Source organism: Aphis gossypii, chromosome 1, assembly GCF_020184175.1.
Source record: "Aphis gossypii isolate Hap1 chromosome 1, ASM2018417v2, whole genome shotgun sequence".
Classification (NCBI taxonomy): Eukaryota; Metazoa; Arthropoda; class Insecta; order Hemiptera; family Aphididae; genus Aphis; species Aphis gossypii.
Window position 1 is genome coordinate 87,741,509 of NC_065530.1, and position 15,592 is coordinate 87,757,100.

General features: G+C 23.4%; 1 protein-coding gene across 2 annotated transcripts in view; it reads left to right on the forward strand.

Annotated features, from left to right (window-relative positions):
- Positions 1–12,303: 12,303 nt before the first annotated feature.
- Positions 12,304–15,592, forward strand: part of LOC114132595 (G-protein coupled receptor GRL101-like) — a 65,143-nt gene continuing 61,854 nt past the window's right edge. For both annotated transcript variants that reach the window (XM_050197616.1, XM_027998101.2), the window contains exon 1: positions 12,304–12,480. The gene's annotated coding sequence lies outside the window, so the exon portion shown is untranslated. The remainder of the gene's footprint in view (positions 12,481–15,592) is intronic.

Here is a 15,592-nt window from a genome sequence, read left to right on the forward strand (position 1 = left end):
TATCATTATCCATACATTATATAATAATTAAGAAAAACTATTTCAAAACTTTTTGAGACAAATTTTTATTTAATTTAGTTGTTTTTCTATACATGTAGATTAAAAGTGTATCCACAGGGTCAACATTTATAGTAACTATATTTATAATTAGCTGGATATAAAATATAGCATGAATTAATATACCTACCTACTATTAGTGCAATATATAGGCCTTTATTTGTGTATAGCACTATACCTACAATACAATATATTTGAATTAAAATATTTTAACACACACATTACATGCAATGACATACTCGACACCTAACAATTTACAAATTTACAACCCTAAAAAATTCGATAGATTAAACCGGTGTGAAAAATAATGCATTGGGATGTTTGTCGTTTGGATCATATGATAATTTACATGGTTATTGATTTATTATTTCGATGTGGGATAATTTTAACCTGTCTAAGTAAATATCTATCTATAGTGTACGAGAACGGTTGGCAGAACTGTACTTACTTGCATAACCGTTTTTTTAACTTAATCGGTGTAAAATCGCAGAAATCGTGACATTTTATTATTTTAAACAAGTTAAGTACAACATACAAGACATCTTTGGATAATGTCGAGTAAGTAGGTAAAAATTTTCTATTGAAAAATATGCTATTCAATACTTTTATTTAATTTCCCTTGATCTATATTGCATTGGTATAGAGGTACCTATACACTATAATATATTTTTTTACCTAAAAGAAAAGTTTTACAAGAAATATATCAACGTTTTATACTTATACTTGTATAATAAAAATATTAAGAATAATGATAAAATAAGTACCTAGTCAATGGGATGATGGATGTGCATTTTAAAACTTCTCTAATTACCTATTGTTTGTGAAATCTATTCTGAGTGCTTAGCTAGACAATGATAATACATGGGTTGTAGTACTATGATATGTAACATAATATTATATAATATGTTGGATTATAGTTTGAAATATTATAGTAATTTAATATTATAGTCATTATTTTTGTAAAATGTATTTCGTGAGTTTTTTAGCAGCAGATAGAAAATAGACTTATAAGAATGATACATACTTAATTAACTAAATAATGTACAGTAGGGGTGTCTAACCCGCGGCCCGTGGTAAATTTGTATGTGGCCCTCACTTCAATTTAAAAACCATTAATTAATCCTGTATGTATATTGTATAGTGTATTAATATTATGAGAAAAAATTTATTTTAAGAATATAAAACTACAAAATATTAAACATCAAATAAAGATAAACTTTAATAGTGTTTTATCTTAATTGGCCCTGATAGCAATATCCCGTGTCATTTATCAACAAATAAAAATTATTATTGTAATATAGAATATAATTTAATCATTAAATTTGAATGTATTATTATTTATTATTAAAAAGTATGTGGCCCATAACAACGTCTACCCATATGATGTGGCCCAGTCTTCACAAAAGGTTGGATACCCCTGATATATAGGCATAAATACTATTTTACCAAGCTACTGAATATAAATTATCTTATTCTACTTATAAGTTTAAAATGTAAACTAACGCACACAACTGAAAAATATATTCAATTTATAGTTTCATCAATAAATATGTGGATTATAAGATTAATTAACATCGAACTATTTTATTTCTAAATAATTTTTAATTAAATTGGTTTATTGACATTTATGATTATTATTAATTTTGTATTGTCATTAAAACACTTGTATTATATCTACCGTGACCACGTTCAACTGACAAAATCTGTTAAGCCACTCATTATAATATTGTCACTGACACGGTTGATGGAGGATCATCTATAAATTGTAACAATACATTGCCCATGGAGATTATGTATAAAGCAAAAAAAATATATCCTTCGTGATTAAGCCTTTATGAAATTGAGTGTCCAAAGAACGGTGAAATTCAATTGTCACTCTTTTGAAAAAAATCATCTATGTAACTTGAGGCCATAATTTCAGTCCAACAAAGAATGACAAGTATTTAGATTAAACATAATAATAGAAATAATAAATATAGGTCAAACCCATATATTTAACAGCAGTAAAATAAAATTACTTGAAAATTATGTATTCGCTTTATCTATGGAATTTTAAGTAAATTGTATATTATTTTTTTACTTATTTCCTTATACAAATCGATTCCTAGATGTTTTATTAAGATTTTTTTTTTAATTTAGTATTAATTATTATATGGGTAGTATACAGTAGCGTAACTACGGGGGTGATGTAGGTGATATATTATCACCTTTAGAATTTTTTTTTATAATATAATGAATTATAATTTAAGAGATACCTACCTATAAATGTTTTTTTTTGTTTTACAAATGAAAAATATTTATATCACCCCCCACAGAGTAGTTCTAGTTACGCCACTAGTAGTATATAGTATAAAATATCAATATATATTATCTATTGACATTATTCATCAGTTTATCACGCATTATTAAAGAAAAAATAAATCTTGTAAAGAGTTTTATTTTCTTATGTATCTATTTCTATTATAACAATAATATTTATAATGTTTGTTATGTTGGACGTATTGGATTTTATTTTTTAAGTGAAATTGGATTATACTGAAGTACAAAAGTCAACAGTATCACTTTCTGTTGACTATCGGATATCTAGTCATTTCTTTGTATTTATTCTTTTGCTTTGGTCCTGTTAATTGCTATAAGATATTTTTGGGATCTAGTTGATTTTTTTTTTTGATAGATTTAATTTTGTTCTTGTTTTTATTTTTAAAAATTCCAAAAAAATATAGGTTTAAATCAAATTAAATGGCCATTTCTTAAAACTGATATTTCTTGAAAGGTGTCAGTTTATTTCTTTATATAGAAAATAATTTGTTAATTTTTGTTTCTAAATAATAAATACCGTTTACCCGTTAAAATATTATTGATTCAATAAATATGCATTGTAGGCTTCTTAGACCTCAGATAGTATTCGAATATCTTGATAAAATATTTATAAATACATCTTGGAATAATTTTACTATACCTAATTTATAACTTAAAAAGTGAAATCTACTACAATATTTGTAATTACTATCAAATGTTTTTAAAATATTAAATGATATTATAACCTCCTGTGGATAACCCAACTACAGTGTCCTACTTGGCTTGCAAATTTAATCCGTTCTTACCTTCTAAGATTCCGAGTAAAGGAAAAAATAAGATATATTAGTTTTGTAAAATATAATCTTATTAATTTCATTAATAATATAAATTATAATATGGTTTCTCTAAGCTTACTTTTTAAATTTAACAACTTAAATCTGAATTTATAATAATTTATTTAATAAAATAATAAGAACATTTTTATTGGAACATATTATAATCTAAAAGTTGTACATAATAAAAGTTATATTTTTGATTTTTGAACAAAAGTAAGATTAGCATGTTATAAAGTGTATCGCAAAGTTACTTATGATGTAAATGTGTAATATCGTAATGTGTAGTCGCATTATGTTACCTACCTACTTTGTTACTAACTGGATAAAACTTATCGATTTTTTTGGATTTGTATGCTTCGAGCTCTTAACGATGTGAGTTTTAAAATTGCTGAAGTAATAGAATTTAAGAATTAAAAGGTACTCATTTTATTTTGTTTTTAGTATTTTTTGATTTTTATTTGATGAAAAATGTATTGATTAATTCAAATATAAATAATATATTATTATAGAATTATTTGTTTAATACACATAATTTCCAAATACTTGTTTATTAATTTTAACTTTACAATTTTTAAAATTATTTATGAAGAGTAATTTTGAACAAATTAAATTTGATCTATTAGGTAATTTTTGTGGTCAAAATCAGAGTTTGTACCTATTAGTTCTTTTTTGAATAATTAAGAAGAACTATAAGATAGGAAACCGGGAATGTTTACAGAACACCAGTTGTCCAAGTCGATTTTGTTTTTTTTTTGTTGTACCTAGTTTCAGTCATTTACTTGAAATTTATATCAAATATTCAAATCAAAATGTTATACACGTGATATAATTTTCAAAACATTTTGTATTATTTAGAGGCATTTGAACTGTCAAGTATCAACTAACAATTAATACTTTCGAGATTTTATAATTAACATAAATCGACCGATATTTAAAAATACTATTTATAATATAAATATAATATCATCCTTAGAAATAAACAAAATAAATGTTTTTTAGCACAAAATAGTTTTTACTTGCAATGATTTATTATCGTATTCAAATTTAACACATTTAATTACAGTGACTTATAGTCAATAACGAGTTACATTCTAAATTTACTAGAGTGTTTGGTATAGGTAGTAAAAATGAATTTCCTTATTTTTAAGTTATAATGATCTATCCTTTCTCTGCGGACGTTACTTATTATTCAATTATTATATATTAACAAAGGGTTAATTAAGAAAATATTGTGTAGTTACCGGTTGGTCGAAAATTTTAAATATTGTTTTGACGACTATTGTCGAGTAACGATCAAAACAGATCAAAACAGTACAAAATAAAAAAATCTTAGTTGTGGTTATGATAGTATTACTATGGATACAAATTTTATAAATATCAGCGAATTAATGTCTTTTTTCAAATATTGTTTGATTTCATTTTTAATACATTTCTGACTAAGATTATTAGATTTTTATTAGTTTTGAAATATATCAAATTGATTTTTACAGGTGTAAATACTTTTGATCATAGGCGCTGACTGCATGGATGCTCGGGGGCCTCAGCCCGCATTGAAAAGATTGAGATTTGAGTTTAATTTAAGAGGAGACAGTTAAAAATATAAACATAAGTAGTCCATTTCCTGTGTCTCTACTCTTTAATAACCTAACATATATTTAAATTATTTTGAAGGGCAAAAGTTAAGGATAATAATTAGTGAATTCGGCCCCCATTGGCATTTACAAAACCTGGCGCCTATGCTTTTGATACATTTAAAAAAATGAAATGTGTTGGAATTTTGACGTTTGTTTTCAGTTTTGAGTTTAGAATTAAAAGCTTCTCTTCCATTGTTCGTTCTTAAAATATTATTATCCAAAGCTGCTCAGAGTGTGGTTGGAAAAATAGTATCATTGTCGATATTATATTTGATTACTAAATAGTCGCTAAATGCGTACTTTAATTCGAACAGTAATTTAACATTCAATTTTATTACGACCACAATTATTGTTTTATTGCGACCACAAATCGGACACAACGGTTATGGCATAATCTATAATATGAACTAAGGGGCGTCCGGGAATTGGGCCACATTTTAACTACCTATTTTGTATAAAATATTTGTTAACATTTTTCTACCCGGAGATTGGGCCACAAATTAAATCTATATTTTTAAAGTGTACCCATAAAAGTATAGCACACAAATATACTATTAATACGAAGATAATCTAATGTTTATTAACTAATTATTATTTTTTTAACATATAAAAATACGATTCGTCAAATAATTAATATTTTTTTATAAATACTTTCATACAGATTTAATTAATCTAATATATAACAAGGTCCATACAATTAGTCAAATATGAAATAAATTTTATAAAGAACGCCAATACTCATTTTAAAAATATAATATAAGGATCATAAAGTTAGCCAAAAAATAAATAATATGAAAAAAGTATTTTTTAATAGGTACATACAAATATAATACAAAGCATTTAGATCCATAAAGTCAGTCAAATAATAAATAATATGAAGTAATTTTTTTCTAATATAATATTTAAAAATATTAAAAATATATATATTTTTTTTTTAAATAATATGATACAGATTGTAAATATTCAAATTGGGTTTTTCCCCTTCTTCATATTTTTTAATTTCAATAAGAATAAAATTTTGTCGAACTAAAGTTCGTTTTCTTGTTTTTATTGTTCCTATATTTCTAATCTTAATATACATTTCTGATTGAAGTTGAAATAAAACATATAAAAAATTATGTATATTTTGATGTGACATATAGAAATTATTTTTGAAATGTGAATGAAAAGACTCGATGGCATTTGTAGTTTAAGTTAGGTTTCATAATCTTTGCACACTACGCGTATGACTATTTTTATCCATTTCATTTGATGACAATTGATAATTCTATATCATAAGATATTGGATAATTTATTACCTTTTGATAAGGCATACTCAGTCGCTTCGAGTAAAGTTTCGTATGCGCTGCAGTATTAGGAATTGTATCAATTTATATAAAAAGATATATTATATTAAATATTATTTTATTACAATTTAAAATGTAACAGTGGCCCAATCACCGGATCTGCCTTTTATAAATATAAAATTTTAGTGGCCCAATTACCGGGCCTACCTGTAATAAATATAAAATTTTAGTGGCCCAATTACCGTATACCTTTGGAAAAAATGGTAAATTGTGGCCCAATTCCCGGGCGCCCGAACTAAGTACCTTTAAGTTACTTACTATGAAAATTATTATACATGCTTATTATTTATCTATATAAAAAATAATAATATATAACATAATAGATACTATTAACTAAAAAATAAATTAAAATGTCATTATACGTATAGTAAAATTAATGATAATTTAAATGTTATAAGTTATAAAAGTTTTAAGTCACCATGGATAAAGTTTTTGATTCATAATAAAATAATTAGCATCGTAGTTATTCATTGTTAAAACACGAAACTTCCAATTAAATGTATATAAAGAATAATTGGGTATATATATAATATATAATATATATATATAGATTATTGTGACTGTAATTATATTTAATACTTTTTAATCGAAAAATATTAAACACTTATTAGGAAATTTATACCAAAATGTCAAGCATTTTATCCACTCATACTTTTTTTTTATTGAAATTTACAAAAATAAAAACTAAAAAACTAAAAAAATCAAAAATTTATTTTATCAATAGCTCAAAAATAGAAATATTTTGAACATTTAATCATATTTAGAAAATATTTTGTGAGAATTTCAAATATCACGGTTATTTGTTATTTAATTAATTAATTAATTAATTAATTTTTTATTTTGTTACTTGTTATTAGTTATATTAGAAAAAAAAACATTTGATTTTTTTAAAAATTAGATTAACTTAAAAATTCCAATTTTACCTTAATTTTTTGTTTGTTTTTCTTGATTATTTTGAATAGTAGTAGCAATTTAAAAAAAAAATTTAATGTTGGCCTGTTCAAAGTATAAACTAAATCCAATTTTCTTCCCAAAACCACCTCGAAAGTCGAAAACTGAACTATTCTTTCAATTACCTACTTAGTACCTATGGTCTTATTGTGTATATTATAGATGTACGAAAAATACACACATCATGGTAAAATCAATACATTCATCGCTCTGTTCAGAATCTGAAATATATTAAGTGAATTATGTGATAAAAAAAGATAATTATTCATAGTCCCAGACGTATAGAATATCTTTGTGGGAGAGGCATCTTGGGTAAAATTTCAGTATAAAAATTTGATAAAATACATATAAATATTAAATACTATTTAAATTTATGATGAATATTATTGTTCAAATTCTAATTTGATAGTACAATTTAGTGCTATGTTAAGATAAAATGCCGGGCGATTGTAAACTCTCCAGATGGTAAACTCTCCCGGTCTACTTCTAACTTACCTGACGGAAATATGTAAATTCTCTCGAGTCTTCAGTACTTACTACTAATTTAATTCAATGAAAATCATAAAATAAATCTAGTATACAATATATACGTATGATAAAATAAAAATGTTTAAATTTAATTTTTTTTGATAGTAGGACACACAAATTTAAAAAAAACTTATAGTATCTATTTTTAGATTCTGAACGAAGTGATGAATGTATTGATTTTACAATGATGTGGGTTTTTGTTTGTTTGTTTGTTTTCGTTCCTGTGTACAGCATAACTATTCGAAATAATGCTTCAATTTCCAACTTTTTCTCGAGTTTTCTATTTTTTAAAATTGAGAGAATTTACCATAAAATCGAGCATTTACCACCGCCCAAATTGTCACCGAGGCACATATTTTTTTCTGACTTATAAATCCACCCCTTCATAATACAGATTATTATTAAAAATAAAATGTATTTGAAAAAATTTCACAGACAGCCTGACTCACTACTTTTGTAGTAGCTATCACCACCCAGAAAGAAACCATAATAATTACGCTACTTAATAATCGATGAATAAATCAATCATTACCTATATTCATAATATCTAATATAAGTAATTAATATTTAGTTTCCATAGGGACAAAATGTTTGATCCGTAAAATAAATAGTATGAAAATCGAGCTACTACATACACAATAAACACACATCAATACATTATTGTAAAACCAAAATATTAATCACACATAACTTATAGAAGATAAAATTGTAAATATTTTAATGAAAATTTAAAATTGTACCTATTGTACCTTATTAAATTTACATTTTTATTTCCCGAGTAACATAATAATTTATGAGCAGTTTTTGGAAGTCACTTGTAATATAATATGAATACCAATAAATTTAAATAACTTTTTAATTTGTATACATAATGTATAATGTTTAATGTACTATATTTTAACAGTAAGATAAATTCATAAAATTTAATAACAAATATTAACCATATACAATCAAAATTGATTTTAAATAACTTTTTTTCTGATTACTTTTTTTATAGCAAAAATATGAATGATTTTTTCTCAATAACTCTCTTCTAATATATTATTTTCAATACATAAAATATAAAACAAATAGTCTAAAAATTTTTCATTTGCCAATGAGGATATTAAATAGTTTTTTATATTTTAGTTTTTTAAAAGGACGTTCTCCTGACACATTTGAACATGGAAATGAACAAAAAATTGTCAAAGCTATCTCAATATTTTGAAATGTATTATGTAATAGTGTGTCAATTAATGGTATTAAGTCTCAATTGCATTGTATTCACAAATCATTCGTATCTAACTTATTTATAGATCTTTGTTAGGTACCTACATGTTTTATTATTATAAAAAAAATATTTCATATAGGTAATTCTTAAATATTTTTATAATTATTAAATTTAAAATCCATGATAGAAAATTAATTTGTGACAAAAAACCCAAAGTAGTTACTAAACGAATGCCATATATTATAAACAAGGCCGTAGCCATTTTCCTCCAAAAATGAGATACAGTTTTCCTCCACTGTCTATTTTCTTCAAAAAAAATTTTTTGGGTTTTTTCCATTTTTTTCTACATTATTTTTTACTAAAATAATGTTTATTTTTCTTCAATATTTTAGCCAGTGTTGCGATCCGTATTTAAAGATAGAGCAAAGATTAACCTGACACAATCACGGTTTCGAAAAATTCAAAGTCTTGGTTTAGTTCAAGAACCAAATGTGAAGAATGTGTAAACGTGAATAGACACGTGCATTTCAGAAAATGCTAAATTTCCACTACTTATTTGGCAAAATCATATAATCTTCATTATTATGAACTATTAATGCATGTAAGTCATTCCATTCACATTAAAAATAAAATTTTTATAAAGAAAAACTTAACATATGTGGCTCAATATTATGAAGCAAATTCAAATTTATATTTATTGTTAAATAAGTATTATTCAAACTCCAAAAAAAAAATCGAAAGACTTCCGAGCAAACAAACGTTGTATGATTGGTATAATATATGGTAGGTATACCTACTTTACTTTATTTTATATTATAAAAAAATATAATACTATGTACTATTTTATTATTTTATTTATTGGAGGAAAATGGTCAAAAATTATTTTTTATTTTTTAGAGGAAAATGGATAGTGGAGGAAAACGGTATCTCGTCTTTGAAGGAAAATAAAGCCACCCATAAATAATAATTTTAAAATTGTTTTGCCCCGAGCACTACACCGTATATGCTCATCATTTTCTAAAAAATATTCGTTACTTGGAGGTGTATGCTATTTAAAAGTTCCGTTAAGGAAGGTTTCACTGTATTGATTAATTTATACTTGTTTTGCTTTCAAAATCAAACATCCTAGAATTCAACAGTTTACGGGGAGGGAGGCTATCACCTCTATTACACCACCACTTGGATTTACGTTTGAATAGTTCATGTAGTTTTTTAACAATCGCATTATATTAATTAATTTAATAGATAATTATCTTAACTATCTACTTAAAGTGGGTATATTTTATACAAATCTCAGAGAAATTTAATTTTGCGCAAATGAAGTAATCAAGTGTATAATATACGATATAATAATTTTTAATTCGTTTGTTTATTTAGAGTATGGAGTAGGTATAGGACTATAGATGTACATTAAACAAACCTTTAATACATTCATTAATAGATATTATGAATTATTTTTTTTTACGTATATGTTATTTTTGTGTATCCTTAAATGACACTATATCGAATAATCATAATATTTCTAAAAATTATAACTTAAAATATTCTAATGTAGATATCTAAAAAATGTTATTTGGTATATATAATTTTTGAAATTAATTTATAATTCTTAGATTTTGAATTAAGTGATGAATGTATTGATTTACAATGATGTGTTTTTTTTGTTTTGTTTTGTGTCTGTGTACAGCATAAATTGTCGAAATAATGCTTCAATTTCAAACTTCGGGGGTGGTTTTCGATGGCAAGTGAATATCCTTGGTTCCTTATAGAGGTAAAAAGTAAACATTTTCCAACATTTTTCAAAAAATCGATTTTTTTTACATGATTGTAATTCAAAAAATAATCACTATAAACACTTGACATTTTCACCAAATGTTTATATAAGTGTTATCTATATACAGTTAAATTTTCAAAGTATTTTTTTTTTTTGAATTGTCGATAAAAAATTTTGCTGACCAATAAAACTTTAAAATTTACTACAAGATTTCTTATGATTTGTTGATTTGTTCTTATTGTAGTTAAAAAAAAATCAAAAATCATTAGTCACAATTTTTTTTTTTATAAATACAAATTACAAATCATTACGAAATATATCAAAATCGCAAAAATTTGCAAGTAATTTTGTAGTTGAAAATCATAAAATTGTTTGTATTTATATCTAACATTAAAAAATTCAACACTAAGTTTTCCATATATTTTCTTTCAAATAGCTATAGAGAAAACTCGAAACATAATTATAGGAAAAATTTTATGTGCGTTTGAATTTTAAATTTCTACAAAATTGCGTAATGATAACGATTTTAAGTATTGTTATTATTCAAAAAGTATAAGTCGTAGGTAGATACTTGAAAATTTAACTAGTTATTTAAATTGTTATTTTATTTACATTATTTAATTTTCAAAATATTTCACTTATTTTAATACTATTTGAAATATTCGTTTTTGTTTAGTTTTTTTTTTTTTTTTATAAATATTTAAATATTTTTTGGTTTGAGTCAAAATACTTGAAAATTTAATAAAAAATTCCTTATATGTTAGTCTTATAGTGGTTAAAAATTATAAGAATACATACTTAAAATTTTTTTTTATTAGCATTTGAAGTTCAAATATTGACAAAAATTCGTCAAAATCATGAATATTTGCAAATTATTTTGTAGGTATAATTCATAAATATTTTTGTGTAAATAGCTTGGAACTGAAAATTTAATTCAAGATTTTCTATAAGTTTGGCTTTCAATAGTTATAAAAGAACTTACATTTTGGTGTATTTAGGCCATTAAAACATAAACCTCATTATACATTAACCACTGAATATTATATTCTAGGCTGACAAATCATCTCCGTTCAGAATCGTTTTTCGTATACAATGATAACCTCTCATTGGATTCAGATTTAATACATCCTTTACAGTGACCTACTATACAGAAAAACGTTACTCACTTGACCACTCTTATTTTATATTTGTATATTGTTTTAACGTACTTAGGTACAGAATGTTTTGTCAGGTTAAAATTTATAAATTATAATTAAATAAAAACATACAAATAATAATAACCATGCATAATTATAAATTATACAATTCAAAGAAAACATTTAATATGAAAATTAAAATTGTTGTTATATTTTTAAAAATAAAATATTGGTTTTATAATCGACGAGTCATTATTTAACTCTGGAATAAACAAAAAACGACTAAATAATTTTAATATAACTAGAACACATTAAAACCTGATTTTTATAAGAAAAAAATTGTATTTTATTATTTTTATACATAAAATCTTATTTGAAAATTCTTAACAATATATAAATATATAAAAGAAATATATGTATTTATATAAAAAAAAATAATAATTCAAACGAAGAGTACTAGAGGCTAGTTTAATTTGATTGTTTTCTGAATATTCAAATTTTTTTTTATAAAGTCAAATGTAGCAATTAATTAAAATGGTTGTATGTGGTTATTGAAAATTATTGTTCTCGGCGCCGACGCTGAAGATCAGCATCTCTGTGGCCCAGCATTGTGGGCCTGACCGCTGTTGCTGTGCAACGGGCGCTCAGTAAATAACATTTCATTTCGTCTAGGGAATAACGTGCGTACTTCGTGCAAAACATTTGATGAGGTAAGTCTAGCGTTTTACAATTTTTAAAAAAAATTCGTATTATTTTCTTATTTTTTACAATAAAACAAAAATAATTTTTATCAGTATATTAATTTCTAAATATTTTAGTTCATTTGTAAACTTTATTTAATTAATATAAATATTTAAAAATGTAATTTATTGAAACAGTAAAAGATATTCTACTATTCTAGTATATACTGTATATTTATTTCCCAATGCAAACAAACCATAGATATAAAAATATATTATTCACAAGATAATTGGTGAAGTTTTATTTAACCTCATTGATTTTAACTTATTAAATAATTTCAAATTCACAAAAAAATTATATTCATTATTTATAATATGTATGCTACTCATTAGGCATTACATACAGTTTAATATATAAAATTATAAACAATTTTGAAAAAATTTTTTTTCGTTTATTTTAGTCTAAATTATAAAAATAATTTTTTTAAACATATTACTTAATATAAACAATATAAACTAATGATACCTAAATATATTTTAGTAATAACGTCAAAATGATAATTTAATATTTTTTATTCTTACGTTTATTATTTTTTTTGTATATTATTATAGCTTATTATAGTTATTATAATTATTAAATTCAAATTTTGATCAAACTAATAAATATTTTTAAAAATATATACACGAATAAACTTGTTGGATAAAAATAAAAATTTATCAATTTATATAATTTCATTAACTTGTGTCTGTGTATTTGTTTATAATAAGTTGTCATTATCAATATCAAAAGTAAATATTAAATTTTTCTTGATAAAATTACGTAGGTATGAGAACGTTATCAGCTTAATCAGATTTTAAAAAAATTATTTATTAAATAACGTATTATACCTTATTTTTTATTACAAAAATAAATATAACTGTGCAATATTATGCTGTATCTTAAATTATATATTTTGCAATATTTTTTAGTGAAAAGTGTATTTCCGGTTTAATTTTTAAATTAGGTACCTTATAAGTTATTTGGTAGATTAGTCAAATTGTCAAAGAATTGTGATATAATGTATAAATTTACTAATTGATTTAGATAGATATAGCATACATAATACACATATCTCATTTTTAGAATACACATAATGTACATAATACATACACATTTTACATAAATCGTAAATTCAATACTTATACATGCGTATTATAAATTGTTTTATAACTAAAAGTAAATAATATAACATTTTTTTGCGTAAGGTTATTTTTTTATTCCAGCAGAGTTCCAGACATAACAGGAATATTTATTTTAGATTTTTTCAAAAATTAAAAATCTTTTAAAAATGTCAGGTTATTTAAAATATAATACAATATTTAAAAACATTTTATTAAAGTCATTAATCAAGACTTAAAATAATAAATTATACATTTTATAAACAAATTAAAATACTTTTTATATTGTAATAATAATTTCGTACTGCAACTTATCTAATGATTTTATCAAATATATATGTTGTAGTTTAATTGAAATCGTAATATTTTGGGTAAAAATCTAACCTATAAAGGACGACCAACGTACGATAGTTATTTCATTGAATGCTTAACCAAAACTTTTATAAACAAAGTACTAAAATGTATTATGAAATAATTTATAGTGTTAATAACAGCTGATTTTAAAATTAATGTATCTATATTCCTTAATATTTCAGAATTTAAAACGTACAATTTTCAATTATTGTAAAATCAAAATGTATAATATGATACCTAAATGTATTAGGGCAGATATAAAAATTGTTTCCGTAAAAAGTGGAACTAGTAATTTATCATATTTCATTTTTTTCGGCGATTATTATCTACTTACAAATTTTATATTACAAAATACTATTATCTTGTATTGTTACATGTGAAGTGATATAAGTATTTAATATTTACATCAACGGGTCTCATTGTTCTGTCTAATTATTATTTTTTATTTTTAATAATATGAATTACAATAAAAGAAAATTTTATAAAAATTAAATATTTCATGAATAATAAAATATAAATTTATTTTCGTTTAATTTAAATCTTATAGACTGATAAATAGATATTATTGTTACTAACAGCGAAATTGGTTTTTTTCTAAGTTATTATAATGGTGACACTATTATGCCATTATGGTCTTATAATTTGTACATTTATAGCAATTATATTTTGAGTCAATAAAGTAAATTTACATAGTAATAATTATATCTATTTTTCTTAGATTTAAAACTTCTTTCTATAGACGCTTACCTATTGGTTCAACGCAATGGCATGTTTAGGACTTTGTCTTGGAAAAATAATTTATGCATTTATCCAAAAATCTCTAATCCCTTCAAGTTACCTTAACATTGTGATAAATTCATAATAAAATACGTTGTCAATATTGAATATATAATCCGTTACCCGAGAGGTTAAATGTATTTTACAATCTATTAATACTCATTGTCAATATTAAATGTTAACTATTATGATATTTACTTTTTGTTATTAAAAATAATGTCAACATATTTTATTTTTGATAATTTTACTTTTTACAAAATTATTAATCAAAACTTTCTATGTCTATGATAGACATTTTTCTTGTGTTAATTCATTAGTCAAATTTTTTTTTATGTTTATAATTTATATTTCAGCTGACGAAACTATATTTTTTCTTAACCAATTGTCTTATCTTAGTATCGACAAAAAACTACGTGCTTTATAACACTCTAAGACTCTTATAGTTGCTTCATAGGTAGAAGTATCTGTTCTTGTAATCTATCCTTAATTGCAGAGTAAGAATTTCTGGCTAGTTAGGCAATGGCGCTTATACCTATTATCATTTATAGTTATAAAGTATAGTACAGAATGTTACAATACTGTATATAATAATAGAAAGTGTATATTATATTTAGGTCTTATAGAATAAGTACCTTTTATTTATATCCTCAGGATCACTCGGGTATCTAATCATTATTTATTATTGTCATTTGACATTCTTCGTCACTCATTAAAATATTTAAACGCCAACTATCACAGTAAAATAAATTTTCTGAATTTCAAAAATACCCATCTATGAACAAATATTTCCTTGAAATGCAAAAATTATTTAAAAAAACGTCAATCCCCCCTCTCCGAGCACTATTAAATAAAC